General features: G+C 38.0%; 1 protein-coding gene and 1 long non-coding RNA gene across 4 annotated transcripts in view; one reads left to right on the top strand and one right to left on the bottom strand.

The window, feature by feature from the left end:
- Window positions 1–17,863, top strand: part of LOC147584271 (uncharacterized) — an 86,039-nt gene extending 68,176 nt beyond the window's left edge. Inside the window, exons 5-7 of one of the 2 annotated variants that reach the window (XR_015255042.1) lie at window positions 401–2,408; window positions 8,905–8,978; window positions 11,169–17,863. This is a non-coding gene — a long non-coding RNA (uncharacterized LOC147584271). Of the gene's footprint in view, window positions 1–400; window positions 2,409–8,904 lie in introns of both variants that reach the window. The other variant, XR_015255041.1, reaches the window with a different exon arrangement.
- Window positions 1–19,962, bottom strand: part of KIAA0825 (KIAA0825 ortholog) — a 393,731-nt gene that overhangs the window by 70,491 nt on the left and 303,278 nt on the right. The window lies entirely within an intron of this gene.

Here is a 19,962-nt window from a genome sequence, read left to right as displayed (position 1 = left end):
CTTGAAAATGTACTTTGAGCGGACTCCACCCCTTCGTGGATTCTCACATAGGTCCTGCTGTTGGTCTTCATATAAACTGATCGCAACCGTAAACGGAACGTGTTACCTTTTCTCATCAGTTTGCCACATGTCCTGTTCCACAATCCCTCATCAGGAGACAAGTGCAACTTGCCATGCCAACCATTTGACATTTTTGAAAGGACACGAATATGTTAAACTCCATATACGGTGTACAAATATGCTAAGTCTATCTAAGGTCTCTGATCCAGAAAGTGTTCTGAAAAGAACAAGTGAAACTGTATTTTCTTCTTCTGGAAGCATTAAAGATGTCTTCTTTAATTATTACACTTAAGATTCTCTAACCAACAACATATGCTTGCTAATAATTTTTGTCTTGCAGGAATATGAATGTTTTCTAATGGGAGGCATTTAAAATGCCTTAGTTGAAGACTGATTCAAAGAAAAGCTCTCTTTTGGATTCATCTCAACATCTATCAGGTGGTATTATTTTTCCAATAATCTTTTACTTTATCCTTTGCTTTTGAAAGAGCTTATGTCCAACCTATAATTATTTTCTGCTAATTAGAGTAATTCATGGTTAATTATTCAAAATGATTCCTCTTCAAAATCAAATCCATTTCTTGTCATGACATTAAAAAAAGTACAAATAAAATATCAGAATGCAAATTTCTGTCAGAAGGGAATGTTTTTTTTCTTTAAATAGCATAAAAATCTTTCTCTACCAGCAAAGGATCCATGATTGCCTGCTTCAATTAATGTGAATTAGAGAAGGGCAACTGAACCATGAAGTGATGACTGTCAATATTTTTGATAATTAGTAAAGACTGGTTATACTGACTATACTGGAGTAAGTGATATACTGTATCCTTAAAGAAGAGTTGCAAAGCAATAAGACTTAAAAGGGTAAGGACAAACAGTAAACATGTTAGCTTGGGACCCTGGATGTCTAAAGATGTACTTTGAAGATGTATGCCTCTTTGTAGACTCTCATTTGGCTAAATCTTCCTTTCTTGGTATTGCCTTGGTCCTGCTTTCTCAAGAGGCAGCTCCTTCCCTCTGTTATCTCCTAGGGTGGACCTACAATCATGCTTTGCCTGTATCTGGACCATTACCCCACTATGATCTCACTCTCCATTTTGGTTTAGTCTCATTATTGTATGAATCCCAACCATCTTTCCCAAGAGGGTAAGGTTCTCCTCTGCCTAAGTTTTTCTTAGGCAATAGCCTTCATATACATACACTATACTTAGTTACATTTTCTTTTCTTTTCTTTTTTTTACTTAGTCAAATTTTCTACATACATTGAGTACCTTCAGTGCACTAAGCCCTCAAGTAGTATAATTAAAATGAAGAAAGTTGAACATACCAACTGTGTAGGTCATGGACAGTTCTATTAGATTCAAACAAAGAGAGTAAAGTTACAGATGCATCAATGTAAGCATAAGATAAACAGATCTTGGGGTCCCTGGGTAGCTCAGTCGGTTGAGTGTCCAACTTTGGCTCAGGTCATGATCTCACGGGTAGTGAGTTTGAGCCCCACATTAGGCTCTGTGCTGACAGCTCAGAGCTTGGAGCCTACTTTGGATTCTGTGTCTCCCTCTCTTTCTGCTCCTTCCCCCCTCATGTTCTCTCTCTCAAAAATAAACATTAAAAATTAAAAAAAAAAATCTTTAGAAATGGCAGCTACTTCTGAGATGCAGAAGACAAGAAAATTATCTGGGAAGTGCTGAAATTGTGGCTAGAGGAAAGAGAACTACTTGCACTTTGATGAGGACTGATTACCATCTTGTTCTTAATCTTCACTAAAACTTTGCAACTTATTTTATTTGCTTCCCCCTCACCATGGGAATACAGTTCAACTGTTATAATAAAAATTAACTTTACATAACTTTTCTTGAACATACAGATTTTCATAACAGCTATGACAAAAACTAGGAAAACAAAACAATTAGATGATAAGTGACCTTATATGTCTGTGATGATGGCAGTCATGCTTGCTAAATAGTCCGTGAGTCCCTTTTCAGTTCAGATGGAGCCATGTAACTAGTTCTGGCCTATGGACTATGAGCAGATTACCATGTGTCAGAGCATTTAACTGCCAATGAGAGGAGACCCTCCAGTGGACTCTTTCATCGCCATGGCAACAAAAGAGACTATGTGCTGAGATGGTGGATTCAAAGATGTAAGAGGCCTGGGTTGCTCAGTCACCACATGGAGGATGATGTTCTAGAGAGTTGCCTGAGTTCACAGTTACTTTTGTTGACTTCAACATACAAAAGCCAAGACATCAATCTGTGCTGTATGTGGCTCACAAGAGGGCCTCAACATGTATCTTTATGCTGAATAAAATGGTTCCACAGAAGCACATTTCTCATCTAAATGCCAGAGTAAGTTTACACAGGCAGCATAGTGATGTGATCTCAAATGTCCATCACCATAAATGCAAAACTCCCTTTTTGTGTTTGCAGAAGTAATTCTTTATTTTCCATATTTGAAAGAAAGTATCAAAGACTGCATGCTGTTTGTTAAGAGGGCCTTTTCTTTTAAAAAGCTATTCAAACAATTTTTACAAAACCATCTGTATTACTTCGTTTTTTTCTTTAACTGCTGCTACATTTTACTTTCTTTTGCACATAATGAAAACAATCAATTGACTTGTATTACTTTGTTTTCTATAGTTCATTGAACTATACAAGAAAGCAGAATGAAGGTAATAATAGAATTTTTTTTAATCTGGAAAACTGCTTTGCTATTCAACTCTTTGAAACTGTTGCTAAATTTTGGTATTTTGGGTTTATGTGTCAAAAGTAGTTATACTATACTCATTCCTATCTGGATGAATGTTCAAAGCTCTGAAGAATTTTTATCATGACATGATTTAAATAAAATATTAGAGACCAGCTAAATGTTTAATTATAGATTATTCACATATTTGGAGCTTCCACTTCATGATGTATTTTGTAGCCATTTAACATGATAATGGAGAACGTCAGCTTTTAGATGGGATAGCATTCATTTATCTGATTAAAAACAGGAAGAGTTACAGCCAAAGTGCTACAAGTGTATGTATCCATCATACTATTTTATCAAGACTACAGCCTGATTTTCAAAATTTGAGCACATCTTCTGAATTTTATGTAAGTGAACATGTGAGTTGCTTCATGGGAAAAAATAGAGAACCATCATGAAAAGAATTCATGATACGATAGGTAATTAAGAGTCACTAAAGACAACGAAAATGATCTGCATCACCAACTCATGGCAGCTACGTAGAATTGCAGGTACCAGCCTCAGAAGGTACTTTAAGTGTCAGACAAATGGTCAAAGGAATTTAGCAGTAGGACTTTCTGCTATGAAAGCAGAGACTTACGTAACTTGAGATACAGTTGTATTTCACATATACCTTTGCTAGGCTGTGTTTTCTTTCTCAAGTGTAACTGCAGTTGTTGGGCATGGAATTATTCTTCTTTTCTTTCTTTGTTACTTTAAGGAAATTAAGGTCAGCTGATGCATTTTAACTCTCCACATTTGAACCTGAAGCACAACACTTTCCATTGAGGATTCTTGTGGAACTTCATTTTAGTTATGTTTTAATAAAGTCTTACTTGTATTGACTTCTGAGGTGGCGTGGCATTCCCTAACTCATCAATTACTTGGGTTTATGGAGAGATTTTAATTTGATATGATAGATTCAACCACTGTTTTTCAGGTTTTATCTGCATGCCTGGAAGCCTTTTAATAACCTGCAATAATAAACAAAATGAATTTGACTTCTAGGGTAGATATTCTTGTAATTGATGTTTTTACCAACTCAGGGTGTTCGTTTATTTTTCCAAAAAAATAAAGCACACTCTTTCCATCCTTGGGGAATAGAGTAATGGAATTGCAATACTAAAAAGTTGTGAGAGATTCCATGGTTGCAATGAAAACAATTCATACAGATCTATTTCTTATTTTTACTTTTTTTTAAGTTTATTTATTCATTTTGAGAGAGACAGAGAAAGCGTGAGTGGGGGAGGAGCAGAGAGAAAGGGAGACAGAGAGAATCCAAAGCAGGCTTCTCACATGGTCAATGTGCAGAGATGGACACAGGGCTCGAACTCATGAAACTGTGAGATCACCACCTGAACCGAAATCAGATGTTGGATGCTTAACTGACTGAGCCACCCAGGCGCCCTGATCTATTTCTTATTTTAGACATGATCCTTGCATAACTCAAAAAAAAAATTTTTTTTCCCATATCTTAAATTCATTTACCTTTCTGTGTAGAGTAGTTAGGGATCAAGGTGTAATAATTTTTTTTTTTTTTTAAATATAGTAACAAGTAGTAGGTAAGGCTGGCATGGACTAAAGACCAGCATAGGAAATGACATTATTTTTACTTTCAAAATTGTATATTTCCAATACCGAAAAATGGGGTTTTGAACATAGACGTGATTTTGATAAATGACAGAATTCTGCCTAAGGCCACAGAAGAGACAAGAACAAGGAACATAAGAATAGGGAATTTACAAATTAGCATGTTATGATTATCCTCTTTCATAGCATTTAAGAACAGCTTTGAAAAGATCCAATGTCTTCAGCACTTTAAACTTATTTCTACTGTATCTAAGTAGCATGTACTATAACTCAAATTGACAAGGCTGCCTGAGAAATATTGGCACAACTCTTGTATAGCGATGAGGCATTACTGAACAATATTTTTGGATGATAAACAGTAATGGAAATTTGAGATTGAAATGGCCTTTTCAAGGGAATAGGTCACACCTACGAAAACACAAGATAGGTATTTAAGTTTGTCTCTCATTCCTGGATATTGAGCCTCTTCAAGTGTTTGTGCGTTAGTCAATTTGACACCTCAAGGATCCCTAATTTTTATGAAGATGTCAGCGTGCTGGTAACATTTTTTGAAAGATCTATTAAAAAAAAAAGTATCTTACTTGCCCCAAGACTGAATATAATTTTTCATGATACTTACAGGGCTGATGAAATATTGCATGGGTTGTGGAAGGAGGGGTTGCAGCCAGCAAAGGCGGTGAGCCATATGAGGATTTCAATAATTTGCTGCAGTGATAATGCTCTGTCTCAGCTCTCAAGAAACCAAAGCAATAGCTACTATTTACTAGGCTGTACTGAGAACTTGAGGAAAGAAAATCACTGAGGCTCACTTTCTTCATGTGTATATAAGGGCACTGTCTAGCTCGTAGGTTATTGTGAGAAAACGAATTCCACATATATACAAAAGCCATTCCAAGTTAAATATATGAAGTATTCAAGGTTGAAAATCCATAGGTGTACTTTAATTAACTGAAAACCATTGAAAAATCTTGCATGAGTCTTTAACCTGTAGATGTGCTCCTGGTGTGGTAAACTCACTAAAGGAAAAAAAAACAAAAAACAAAAAACTGTACCATTAAGAACGGAGTCAGGATTGAAAGAAACACTGCCTAATATGGATGTCATCTATGTCATCAAAGACTCTGAAAGTTCCATACATTGCAAACATTCAGGACATTCCTATTGGAATGACCTGGCTTCACTTAAGGTGGGGTTATATCCCAATAAACCCATAAACCCATCTTAAGTGGAAAATATTGTAAATTGAAAATGCATTCAGTGCACCTAACCTACTGAACATCATAGCTTAGCCTAGCCTACCTTAAATGTGCTCAGAACACTTACATTAACCTACAGTTGGGCAAGATCATCTAACAGAAAGGCTATTTTGTAATAAAGGGTTGCATATCTCATATAATATATTGAGCAGTACACTCAAAGTCAAAAACAAAATGGCTGTGTGGGTTCAGAGCGGTTTTACACACTGTTTATTTACAAATTGTTTACCCTCATGGTCCCTGTCAGTGACTGGGAGCTGAGGCCCGCTGCCCAGCATCAGGAAGGAGTGTTGCACCCCATATATCACTATCTGGGGAAAAGATCAAACTTCCAAGCACGATTTCTACTACATGCATTTTGCTTTTGCGCCATCGCGAAAGCCAAAATATCATTAAGTAAAACTGTCATAAATTGGGGACTATCTGTATATAATCTCAGATGTTTCTGACCCATCACCAGCTGTTGCCACACTCGTTGACATTTTCTTATTGCCAATCTTTTGTGTATTTCTAAATTCAGGTTTCAATGGTCAAATAATTACATGAGACTTGCAAATAACTAATATAGTTACTACTATAGTCACTCAGGGGAAAGAGTAGTTTGAGGTTTTTCTCTGATCCCATTTATGTTACTGTTTTCACTGTAGCAAAAAGTTTTAGGTGGGTCTGTAAAATTTTCCTGAGTGTTTCCAGTACTAAAATAAACTTCTGAGTAATTCATTTCTCTCTCTTGCCTGTATACGTACAAATGTTGTATGATAAATAGTCTGAGAAGAGTCTTTTATCAGTATTGGCCTTTTCCTCTGGAGTTTCTTTTCCTTCTAGTTTCTAAACTTGAGTATCTTGGGTTCTCTTAGATTCTTGCTTTTGCATCCCCATATTTATGTTCATCAGTCCAATTTATACTTCCTTTTCATTTTTTGACTCTTCTTTCCTAGTTTACTGCTAATTTCATTCATATATCTGTCCAGTAATCTTTTACACAAACTGTATTTTATATTCTATTTTTTTAGAGAAAGGGAATGTGTGACAGGGGTAGAAAAAGGGCAGAGAGAATGAGTGAGTGAGTGAGAGAGAGAGAGAGAGAGAGAGAGAGAGAGAGAGAGAGAGATCTTAAGCAGGCCCTATGCTCAGCGCAGAGCCTAATGTGGGGTTTGATCCCACAAGCCTGGGATCGTGACCTGAGCTGAATTCACGAGTTGGACGCTTAACAGAATGAGCCACCCAGGCACCCATACACAAACTTTATAAACTCATTTTCCATTGTACTACAACAAGCTAGACGGGTCTCCTCCTTCACCACATATTTGTTGACTTTGGGCAGGTGGTTGTAGGTGTATGGGTGGTTTTCTCTGGGTGGAGGAGACCTTTCATTAGGGATGTCTGGCCTAAGACCTGAATCATGGGAAGGGGTCAGCTGTGAGGGGCTGCGATGGGCGTGCAAGCTTGATGTGTTTGAGGAAAAGAAGGCTAGCAAAAAAGGACATGGACAGTGAAAAGAGAGGCCCAAGGGTGGGAGGGTAGCCAGGTCACATGGAGGCTACAGTTTTTTTAAGCATGCCGGAAATCATGGAGGGATTTTAAGCAGGGAGTATGACAGGATCTGAATTACTTTTCAAATGGTCACTCTGGTTGCTGACAGATGAATGCTGTGGAGATAGAGTCCAGGGAGCCTTCCTAAACATTCCTCTCTCTGGACTTCCTGGAACCTCCTCTCTTACTCACTTGGCTTTTACATATATGTAATCTTGTATTATTCCAATTTAGGTGTGTAGCACATAATTTTACCAAATGCTCTTCGATAGACTCCATATCTTGGCCTCTGTATCGTAAGACTCCTTTGTGCTCTCCATAGCACTTAGTCAGATGCGTTACACCCGATAGGTACATAACATAGGTTAGTAACTGTTGATGGAGCCCTATTATATAAAGTACTCATTCTAGTAAAACAGAATGTGAAAAGTCGAGTAAAATGGCAGAATCAAAGTGATTCTGTATATGGGTTATTTATTATAAAATTATCTCAATTGAACTATGCATTTCAAATTTTTCATAAAAAATATGGTCAAAAGCCAGTTGAAAGTGATCATTGAAAAAGAGCATATTAACAAAATGTTAAAGTTTATAGTTCTGTACTTTCAGTTTATGTAGCTGAGCTTTCAGGAAATCTTCTAATCCTTACGCAGGATACAGATTTTGTCCATTTCCTTATGACTTTGAAAAGTGCCCCCCAAGAAGTAGTGTAATCAGTTCAACTTCCTATGGCTTCCTAAGTTAACAATTTGGGTTATATTCACCTATATTTTCTAAATGATGGCTATGCCTGTGTTAAATTTTCCGATCTGTCAAAACCAGAAAATAAAGTTAAAACATTAAATCATTACTAAAATTAATATTTTGTGATACTTAATGAAATCGAATACAAATAATTACCTATTGCTCACTGAGCAGTATAGTCTTGCCTTAGCATTTCATCAGGAGCGATGGCAAAAAGTACAATCAGCATAACATAGCAACAGTCTCTGTGACACTCTCCTCACCCTCTCTCCTTACCTCTCTCTCTCTTTCTCCCCCTCTCTTTGCCTCCCTGGCTCCCTTTTCCCCATCTGTTTTTTCTTTTTTTTAATTTTTTTTTTCAACGTTTATTTATTTTTGGGACAGAGAGAGACAGAGCATGAACGGGGGAGGGGCAGAGAGAGAGGGAGACACAGAATCCGAAACAGGCTCCAGGCTCTGAGCCATCAGCCCAGAGCCTGACGCGGGGCTCGAACTCACGGACCGGGAGATAGTGACCTGGCTGAAGTCAGACGCTTAACCGACTGCGCCACCCAGGCGCCCCCCCCCCCCATCTTTTTTTTCAATGCAGAGACACTGCATAGCTTGAGGGAAGCGTGGCAATTTTTAAATGGGAGGGGAAATGATCAACATTAGTTTAAGATTAAAGTTGCATAACTGGATTTGCCTTTTTTTCAGAATGAAATTTCTAACGCTCTGAAGCACCACAGTGCTATCATGTAACTTAAATAAAGATAAACAGTTTTTCTCAATTTGCACAACTTTCGGTTTCTGCCTTCTTCGTCATTTAAGTCTCGGACAGTTTGTTTTAATGTACTGTTTTTGTGAATGATTTAAATGGAAAAAAAAAATGTTCTTTAGCTTTTCTTTTAAAACAACAGAATGCACATTCTCACGTTCACACGTTCTTACGCTAGGAAAAACTAATAGAACGCCTATCCCAAAGTGTACTTTCAACTTGTTTGTATTGCAGACAATCGACATCTTTGAAGGAGACTTGACATGAAGGCACAAAAGTCACCCTGCTTCAGCTGGGCCAACCTATGGGTAATGTCTGAAGTCAGTGGAAGCTTTGCATTTTGGGAAGGCCTATCCAGGTGTCAATAAATATGAGAAATGGGCTCAGAGCTGTGTGCAAATGAATAGGTTGCATGCACTTGAAGGCAGTCTTACAGGAACACATTGAGAGATCTGGCATTCTTAAAATCAAGCATATGTCATATCAACATTCCTAGTACAAAGTATTTTGTTACTGTTTCTGTGCTCTAAATAGCCCCATGCAAAGGCACATCATTGAACCAAAGCATATGGAGGCGGCTATTCAGTTATGCTGAGCTATGCTTCAGTATCAAATCACTACCGCCTTCCTCACCTTTTTCCACACATCTCCAGAAATGGAAATTTCTGCTCAGAAATTCTACTATAGCAAAGAAAGAAGTAAATACATGAGGGTGGATTCCATTTCTCAAGACATATCAATATGAACCAGTGTTATTGTCTGTTTCCTGCTGAATCAATAAAACATAGGCACCTATGCCTTAAGGAAACAGTAACTCTTTAAATTGCCCTTTATATTTACAATTACTTAATGACTGTATTTTCCCAAAAATAAAGGTCATTAAAATCATCTTGAAGCTTCACTTAAATTTCAGAAGTAGCCTACAACTTGTACAGTCTTTAACTATGTTCCATTTAACACATTTAATAGATGTAAAAGCTCACAAGTGATGATATAAAGGATAATTTACGCTTGCAATGCATTTTTGTCCAATTAATAGATTGCCTGCGTGTTGCATATTTTGCATGACAAAAGAGCAGAATATTAAACTGCCATTCATAATGAAAATGCACTTTGCAAATTAAAAGTGCCGAAACAGAAATTTTTCACCCTGTTTAGGAAATAAACAGTCCTTAACCAATTAAACTGCATTGTAATAATTCTATGATTTATTGCAAGTTGTTTAACTTTCAAAACTCGGCTAACCCATATTAAGGTCACAATCCATCATGTCTTGCTTGGAAAGCCAGCAAATAATGGCTGTTGTATTAGCTGCTTTTGATGATAGTATGAAAGAAGTATTAGCACTTGTCAACAAAACTGCTTACAACATAACATTAGCATGCATGGGCTGCTGTACCTATTTATTATTCTGGCAGCTTCACACATATTGTTACAAGCTTATAAAACATTTTGTCGGGTGGAAACCGAATGTACACTGTTTGGTTTTCTGATAGACTGGCAGCATAAATGTCTGGGCTGACTTAGTTTAGTTTAAGTGTAAATAGAGACACAAATTCTTCAACCTGTTCTCTTATTGATACTGAAAAGTGCTGAATTATTCAGCATCCAACTCTTCTGTTTGTGTCTATCACAGTTATCAATTACCCATCAGTCTTCTTGTCAAAACAGAATGGATTAATCTGGCTGAAAATAAGACAAATAAATGGATACTATAACAGGGGTGCGGGGTTGCCAGACTGTCAAAGGGAAATCCAGGCAGTGACATTTGCCGTCAAAAATGGGATCTCTGGCTTAAGTGAGCAAATGATTCCCCTTTGCCAGCCAAGAATGCACTTAGCTCACCGTAAGTAAATTAATCTGCCTTCTTTGACTGCTAATGCATTAGCACTGAGGTAATAGTTCCATTGCTGGAATTCCTTTACATTTAAATAATTTTGGTCATCATTATTGTTTCTCAAGGAAATGCAGATACTTTATCTTGGTAGAGAGGCCTGCCTGGTAAATAAATGAACCCATTTAACAATGAAGTTATTGCTGATAGTTTTGTGCCACTTCATAGCTCTCAGCTCATGTGATACTAAGTAACTCTTTGCACAGATGGCTGGTGGAACCCATCCAGCATCTGCAAAGTCCATCCCTGTTTTCTTTCCCAAACATTTTATTTGGAAATCTTGTTTGGCAAACTTCCCGAGACTCTGCCTAGCTGTTCAAAGTACATATTTCCAATCTATCTCATTTGGCCCTTCTATAAAAAAAGAGCCAGCAAAGTGCCTTCTTATTTGGCACAAAAAAGGCAGCCGCCGACTGAAGCAAGTTTTAGGTTCCTGGCCAAAAATTTACAAGAATTTTATCTTAGATGCTTCTATACTGGACTGTTTTACACAGTCATCATTAACATCTGAAGCCGTCACATTGTGACAGGATCAAAACCCCCAATCTGTATCAACTGATAGCTTCACTTTGCCAAAAGCTCCCACTTGTTCTTATTTTCCCAGACATCTGCACCCCAGCTTTTGTGGACACGGTTCTTACTTACACTGTGGGAGGGTGAGGTATCTAAGGTGAGCTACCTGCTAGAAAATGGTTCCATCCACTTGATGAATGAATACATTATTTTTGAATGAAATAATCATCTTTTGTTTGTTTTGCCAAAGACGGTGTAAAGAATAATTTCAAGCATTTAAAAACCAAAACCCTTCCTATAGTTGGGGAGTTCAAAAGAGGCCACGGTAACAATTACATTCTAAGCACAACTGTCACAGTTCTCTTAAAGACTTTGACAGACTGGAAATTTTGGTCTCACATTCCCAGAACATGACCTCAAATTTCTCCTCAATGTAAATCACTTTCCCAGAACTTCAGCATTTAAGGGAAATGCACATTGGCCTGTTGTGCCTTGGCCTGATTCATCGTTGCTAAATCTCATCCGCTGGTATATAATCCCAAAATGACTTCATGAAGGCAGCTACTGAACATGTGCAAACACTGAACCTTCTCTTGAAATGAGGCAGCATTTTTGTTGCTAGTCAATTTACAGTTTTACTTTGTCACTCTCGTCCTTCTTTTCTTTTTAAATAAGTAACTGCTGGGCCACCTTGGTGGCTCAGATTCAGCATCCAACTCTTGATTCTGGCTCAGGTCATGAGCCCAAAGTCATTAGACTGAGCCCTGTGACGGGCTCTGCATTGAGTGTGAAGACTGCTTGGGATTCTCTCGCACTTCCTCTCCCTTCGCCCCTCTCTCCCTTGTATGTGTCTCCTCTTGCTCTCTCTCACTCTCACTCTCAAAACATAAGTAAGTAACTCCCTAATACAGAAAAGTAGCGTTGTACAAAATTTTGCATGGCTAGCAACTAAGTTAATTGACAGGTGTGTATCATGAACTTTTTTCTACATGTCATTTCCCATTCTTTGAGGAACTCTTCAAAAATATGTGCCTGCCATCTCAGATCCAGGTTGTCCAAGTCTAGACATTCTCTCCCACTGGTTCCCTTTTACCAAAATCCCCCATCAGTTGCTAAGCCCTATACGGTCTGCCTTTACAATGTCTGTTATTTTTTCTTCAATTATGACTGTCACCATGCTTGTGCAGTCCCTGCCGAGTCCTTCATACGTTCATGCATGTACCAGTTCATTGATTCCACATTTCTGTGAGGGCCTAATACAGGTAGTCTCTCTGCCTCAAGTCTTTTCCACACACCTCCCACTCTGGCTGCCTGCCCTCAGCGTGAAGTGCCCTCTGGCCATCCTACCCACCCTTTATGTCTCAGTTCAAAGGCAACCTCTTTGAACATTTTTCCTACTCCCTTACCCATGTGTTATTTCTTATGTCTTCGAGTCTGTTGAGCATTTTTCTCTCTCCTTTATCACAACATGCTAGAATTCCTACTCCTGCCACCTCCCAGCTATGTGACCGTGGGAAGTTATGTAACCAAATGAGGCCTCAGTTTCTCCTCTAAAATCGGACAGATTATTACTCCATAGGGTGTGAGATTAAATGAGGTAATGCATGGAAAATACTTAGAACAATGCCAGTGAACATTCAAGTTCTTGTTATATTCTTATATTCGGTAAGGACTGAAAAATACTTGTTGTGACATTTGTATGTCGAGAGAAAACAACTGTAATTGCCTTGGGTGTTTTTGAAGGCCTTAAAGCTACATTTACTTACTGTCCCAGGTAGAGGACCAGGACATCCAATTCTGGGCTGATCACTCTAGAGTCATACTGCGTGTCTTTGCAGCCTGGCCCTTACTAGCTCTTTTTTTTTTTTTTAAATGCAAAGTCAGGCAGTTTAAAGTTTCTATACTTCATAGATAGTTGTTAAGATCAGCTGAAAATAAAAGGCTTAGCAGTGCCTGATCCATAGCAAGACCTCCATAAGTGTAGCCTGTCATTACACTAGAGGGGTTTCAAAATGCTCCTTGATCTAATTCTAGGTGGTGAGAGAGGACCATCAAAATGAATGTATAATTCCCTGAATTACTGTCGCATCCTTCTTAAAGGCTTCCTGAATAACACTTCTCCCAAACCCAGTCTGTCATGTATCTCCCAGACTGTCTAAAAACTAGCAAATTATATCACTCTCCAAACAGGGGGTGAGTCTTATGCTCCCTCTACCGGGACACTGACCCCTCTTTTCTAGCTTTGAGAGTGCTTCCTAATCATCTTCTCTCCTCTGAAATGTTATCCCTCATTTTCTCCCTAAAATACATCATTTATCCTCTAACAGTTCAGTTATTGTCCTCCTGGGTCCATAAACTCTCAAAAAGGCCATTCTTCCTGGCCATGTATCTTCTCTCATGTTGATCACTCCCTTCCCCACCCCTCACATCTGGAAACATCCACCCTATGGCCATCCATCTTCCATATTTCTAAGTTTAAGAAGCTTGCTTCTGCCATAGACTTTCCAACTAACTTAGTCTTCAAAGATCTCTCTCTCTCTCTCTCTCTCTCTCTCTCTCTCACTCATCTAAATCTCTGAAGCATTTATAGGTTTTACCACACAATTTATTAATTACAAATTGTCTTGCAGCATTTGCTATGTGTTTTCCTCTCCAGAGATATTTCACTATCTTTCTTGTTTCCTAGCTCTCTTTCTCTTTTTCTTGGCTAATCCACAAAGCTTTCCGGATAATCTTCCTGTTCTGTCATGAAGACCATGCCCTTTGTGTGCCAACTGTCCTTGCTATTGGCCAAATCTGTTTTTATGTACTAGAAAGAATTTTCCCTCCTTTCAAATTATATTTCTGCCACTTCTTAGAATAAATGACATCTTTATTCTACAGTTGGCCTTACCTGATTATGGCAGCGCTATGTTGTCCGGAAGAAGCGTGGACTTCAAAGTATTAGAGGTTAAGGTATGAATCTTGGTTTTGCCACTTACTAGCCATGTAACCTTGGGCAAGTCACTTTTCTGAGCCTCAGTTTCATTCAATATGAAAATACTAATACCTAGCTCACAAAAAAGATATGAGGAATATAGGAGATAAATAATATAAAGTACCTGAGAAATAATAGGGAATCCATTGTAGATACTTAACCCTTCCAATTAATATCAAACCATATTAACAGTATTTACTGTGTATCCTCATTTATATACATACTGATACAATCATGACTGTCTACATGTTTATGCTGGATGCCTATGCATACATTTAACATCTTTTACAAAACTAATTTTTAAGAGTAGCATACAGTATTTTTAAACTTAGAACTAAGTGCTTTGTCACGAAACGTGTAGAAGCCATAACTTTCTAGTTATTCAAAGCTGATTAACATCAGAAATTACCTTTCAAATGAAACACTGGTCTCATTTCTCCCTCACATTTAAGGAAATTGAAGGCCAAAGCCTAAAAAGTCCCTCGATTAAGGATAAAATGCAGAGGAGTGCAACTACCATACACATGGCTTGCCTTCTTTTGCATTCTAGAAATGTATTTCTAGAATTTTTTTGCATTTTTTGCATTCTGGAAATGTATTCCAAGATAATGAGGCAGTGTTTTGCAAGGTATCTAATGAAAATTTCCTTTAGAGCAGTCACAATTATCACACCAAAATGAATCTCATAACTGAAATTACCTCCAAATTTTTAATAATTCCCTCAGCAAACACTTGTTCTGGTTGTGTATACCCAGACTTTGGTTGAGAAATGAGTGGTTTAAAACTAAAACGTGCTTTAAGCAGTATTTTTGAGTAGAGAAATCACAATAAAGTGTCGAATTCCTACGTTTAAATAGAAAGTCAATTTGAACCTTATTTTCTTTTTCTCTCTTTCTTTCTTTCTTTCTTTCTTTCTTTCTTTCTTTCTTTCTTTCTTTCTTTCTTTCTTTCTTTCTAATTTGTGAGGACAGTATAAATTGTTCAACCTAGTCCATTTTCTGACATGTCTGCTTCTAGCTACAGATATCTTCATCTTCTGAGGGGACGATCGAACCTCTGAGTCAGAGTTAGCATGCAGGGGTTAAACTACCTCTATGGGCAGGATAGAGACAGAAACAGTCTAAAATTTTATATGACTAATATATGACTGAAATGCCAGTTTGCCACATATGGTGGTAAAGGACAAGCGCTATCTTCAGGGATTCATCCCTGAGTATAAAATAAGTCTTGAGAAACCACAATTTTTACCATTGGCTTTTGGGAGAAGGGGAAGCAGGGAATATTTTACTGCTCCCTCTTTAAACTCTTATTAGAAGGGCTGCTGAGAAGTTCTGACTCAGCAACTTCCCCAGTTATCTGGTCTTTTAAAAAGGTTCCAGTGTGACCTCAACTCTGCACAACACAGATTTATAATCAGTCTTCTGTTTGGAAAGCCAAAGCTTTAGAGAAACTGAGTGAATAATGTCAAAATAATGGTATTTCAGCTCAACAACGAGATTTTCTCCCATATATATAAAAACAGATGCTGGGAACAATTTTCAGGAGCATTTTATTGCTTTGATAGTATAATAAAATATGAGGTTATCGTAACAGTGAGCTACCTTTTCTCCTGGAAGGAAAAGGTACAGCCAAGTATTTTCCTAAGTGGCAAAGTGGACGAGAGCTTCTCTCTGTCCTGTGTACATGGTGTCTAGTCTCAGAAGTGAGATTCCCAGAACAACAATTTCTATCGTGTTGGGAAAGAGGTTAAAAATGTTCTTTCGTCAAAGACTAATAGCACTGACAAGCTTATTCCAGCAAACCAAGCCCCCTTCCTTCTACTCCTTCCCTCAGGCTCTCTAATTCACCCCCACCTGAATTGGGTTTTGGGGAGGAGGGGAGGAGGGCTGGGGCACGTGGGATACAAACGGTAAATAAGTAAATGAAACTCCATAGGAAGGCTCTTGGACTTGAAAACTGTTCCACACTTACTATTTTGTTCATCTTACAGTAATTTTATAGTAACTGTCCCCCTCATTCCTAACTGTTCTAGAACTCTGCCATATTGATGATGACTTCATAACATGTACACATAGCAAATGTTAGCTACCTCATAATCCCCATAACTGCTCTGCGAGTGAGGTATTAATGTGTTTGCACCTGAGCAAAACGGAGGCTCAGAGAAGTTAAGTGACTTGCCCAAGGTCACACAGTTAGCAAGTAGCGAAACCAAGATTCAAATCTAAAACTCTGTGATACCACAATCCATGCTCCTTCCATACGATGTCACAATACCTCAATTGGGAAAGGCTGGCTGTAGAATAAAGATGTCGTTTATTCCAGGAAGTGGCTGAACTACGGTATGAAAGGAATTTGAGCATTTCCTCTGGTTCATTTTTCCCCTTGTCTCCTGTATCTTTTTATTTTCCTCACCTCTTCATTTTCCCCATTTATAATTAAGTAAAAAAAATTGTTCTTTGAGAGAGAAAATGGTGGCAAATGTTGTGCAGTTTCCTACTTTGTAGAATGTGGGGGAAGCTTCTGAATGGACCCTGACTAAAAAAGAACATACCTTCCACTCACCTGCCATAGCTGCCGAATTCCCACCATTAGAGAGGCACTCCTTTGGATTAAATGAACTTGTTCTCTCAAAGTTGTCTTGGAACAAGTAAGTTTAGCGTGTTATTTACTATTTTTCCCAATATTTATGCACCCACTGTAATCAATCATAGAACATGCAACTTTTGGTCGCTAATAAAGCAGCATGAAAGGTTTAAAGGAGTCCTTTGTAGCAGGGAACAGAACAAGTTCTTTGAGAAAGGAACACTGAAAGGAGTAGAAGCCAGGAAGGAGTGTGGCGCTCTGTGCAAAGTAATCTTGTAGCATGTCAGCCTTTTATTTAGGGTTGTGCGGATCTAGGGGGAAAAGAGACACGTGCAGACTTTTAAATAAGGTTTAATTTCAGTTAGGATGCCAGGAGGCCTTCCCTGACTCCCCAGTATCAGATTACGTGTCTCTTCTGTGAGCATTTGTATATACTTGTATCTCCCCTTATCAGAGCACATCTTATTTTGCTATCATTGTTTGTCTGATTCCATCATTAGACCATAAATTCCTTGAGAACATTCGTTCATTCAAGGACTATTTCCAGTGCCAGTGTCAAATTCGGGAGAAAAAAAAGCTATAGAGATTACAATAACCAAAGGGTTAGATTTATTTTTTCACTTTGTATGTGGAGGTCTTGTGTAGCTTGTGTATAGGAAAAAAAAATCAAAACATGCTTCTATTTCAGGGCTCTGGAGATGAGTAGATAAGATGTAGTTATCTTTCAGTAGAAGGCCATGGACAGTTACTGGGAAAATATAAAAGGAGATAAATGAATATATTTAAGAAATATTTTTGAGGTAAGACTGAAACTCAAGAGTTTTTCATTTTGGCTAAGTTACTAAGAACCTACTTTATGATCCCGCTACTGACTCAAAAAAAAATGTGTAGATCGGTTCAAAATGTTCAAAGTGTGGATCCAAGTATAGAAGATTTTGAAAAACCAAAGAAAGCAATAAAATGGAAGAAATGCAACATACAAGTGGAAGAACGATAAACTGATGAATTTTAGCGTATTGCTAAAATGCCAAAGATTACCAGATAAGAAGCAGCTTGATAACGATCATTTAAAATCAATCACCCTTCCCAAAGAAACGTTAAGAAGCTGACAACAAAAGACCCTCCTACAGAAGATTGTTTTGAAAATTCATCAGCTATAATTGTGAAATCACTTCTTTATCCTGATCAGAAAAATCCTGCTATGAAATAAACCCCGGCTGACCAGATTCTGTCACATGACCCCATCATGTTGTTGTACTTAGTCATCATTGGGTAAATCATCAGGGCCATCATCAAATGTAAATAGATTTGCCTAGAGGAAGGGTGATTAGTGACTAACCCCTAGGCCAAAGCTCTATAACCTGTTGCAGCTCTGAACAGAGGCACGTTCTGCGGCCAGTCTCAGAGTAACTCTGGCAAACTCACCACTTGCTATCATGTAGAATGTAGGAGAAAGTGGGTGTGTAGCTGTAGACACCACTACTGGGGTAGGGGTAGTTGCTGACTGGCAGAAAGGCTTTGCTGCAATGCGGATTCACCTCTAAGGAGGCCCATGGGTGCAGGCCTGACAGCCCAGCTCAGCGTGCTGCACTAATGAACAGCCCTGTGCTAGGTGGTTTTCTCTCTGTTAAATAAATGCTGCAAGAGTTACAAAGAAGCTTGTAAGATTTCTGCATTACTTTCTTAAAGAAACCTGCAGTTTCAGGATGCTATGAGCCACTGAAATCGCCATTTTCTAGGTCAAAAAATGGTTGATTATCAGTGATTTCATATGACTTGACCTAACTGTTAATTGGTCATGCAGATTTGGTACTACAGTGTAACTGCGGGGAGAAAACAAGAATTCAGATGTAAACACTAAATGCCTTATTTCTTCCCAAGGAAACCCTACTGGGTTAACAGAGAAGGCAAATTCCTTTTAGCTGCAATTAGTATTTGTGGAATATCTAATCACACGGTGCTGTGAAGTATATACAATACACAGAAGAGACCAACATTACCCTTGAGGAATTTATCATCTGTATGTGAGGATTTGGCTAAATATAGCACAAAAACAGCATTTCCGTTTTCTACGTTGCAGACATAAATGGCTATATTGTAAAGTGCAACTAATCTTTCATAAACTATACTGATGCCAGTACTGCACATACCCAGAAATATCAATTGCTGGTCTTATTTTTTATGCACACCTGCCCCCCTACCCCAACGAATACACTCCTACCTCCCAGCCCCGCTACGTACACTCTATGAGTTTTCTTTCCAGGAGTGGCTAATTTGCAACATGAGATCCTTGTTGAAAATCATTAAGGATTTAAAGATGGTGACAGAAGAGCATTAAACTGGAAACTTCTAAGCATGGAACGCTGTGTCACCACCAGGCGTGTATGCCCATGACGTAACCTTGCTTCTTTCAGTTTCCCACATATGCCTATGCCTGACTCATTCTACCCTAGGGCTTTGGCATTTGCTATTCTCTCTGCTTGAAATGCTCTTCTCATGACTAAGATCTCAGCAAAAATGCTTCCTCCTCAAAGAGGTTTTCCTTGACATCTCTGTCTAAAGGAGCTCCTTTTTACGTCATTTTCTGAATACTAGTTTGCTTTCTTTCCATTACTTCCCTGTTATTTTCTTGCTAATTTATTTATTGACTTCTTTATTGTCTTGTTTCCCTCCATTGGGATATAAACTCCACAGAGAATTGACTTTATCTTATTCACTCCCTCTTGGTCATAGGCTCCTCAAACACTACATAGTAGGTGCCACTAAGTATGTTTCTGATGAATAAATGAACAAACTAAATTATTTACAAAATATTTCTAATTTATAAAAAAGCTTCGCTGGTCTTCCAGTGTTTATGTGTTTGAACACTTAGCTAATCCGCATGCACGCATCCAAACACAAGAACGAACCAATGAATGAAGTTCAACACTACAGCTCATGCAATACATCCAAAGTGAAACACACTCACTAGGCTGTGATTACTAAGTGATTTGTCTTTACAAATCATACTACATTCTAAAGGTCAACCAGCTATTAGAGTTAAATCTGCTATGGATCTCATATCTTAAATTTTTTTAAGTGAAAAGTAGGCAGATATTAAAATGTTGACAGAAAACATCTCAGAATAATTTCTAAGAAAATATGGTAATTTTTTTACTGCAACTGTGCTTGTCGGTAATAGGATATAATTAAGTCATTATTAAACACTTTATTAGAAAACTGAATGCAGCTCCAATTTTTTCACAGAGCTAATATTCAATCTAGAGTAGTTAAATAACAACAACAACGAAATACTAATTATAAAGGGTGACAAAAACTGGGACTT

The sequence above is a fragment of the Puma concolor genome, chromosome A1, assembly GCF_028749965.1.
Source record: "Puma concolor isolate L17-30 chromosome A1, mPumCon1.1.hap2, whole genome shotgun sequence".
Lineage (NCBI taxonomy): Eukaryota > Metazoa > Chordata > Mammalia > Carnivora > Felidae > Puma > Puma concolor.
This window is presented reverse-complemented; position numbering and strand designations above follow the sequence as displayed.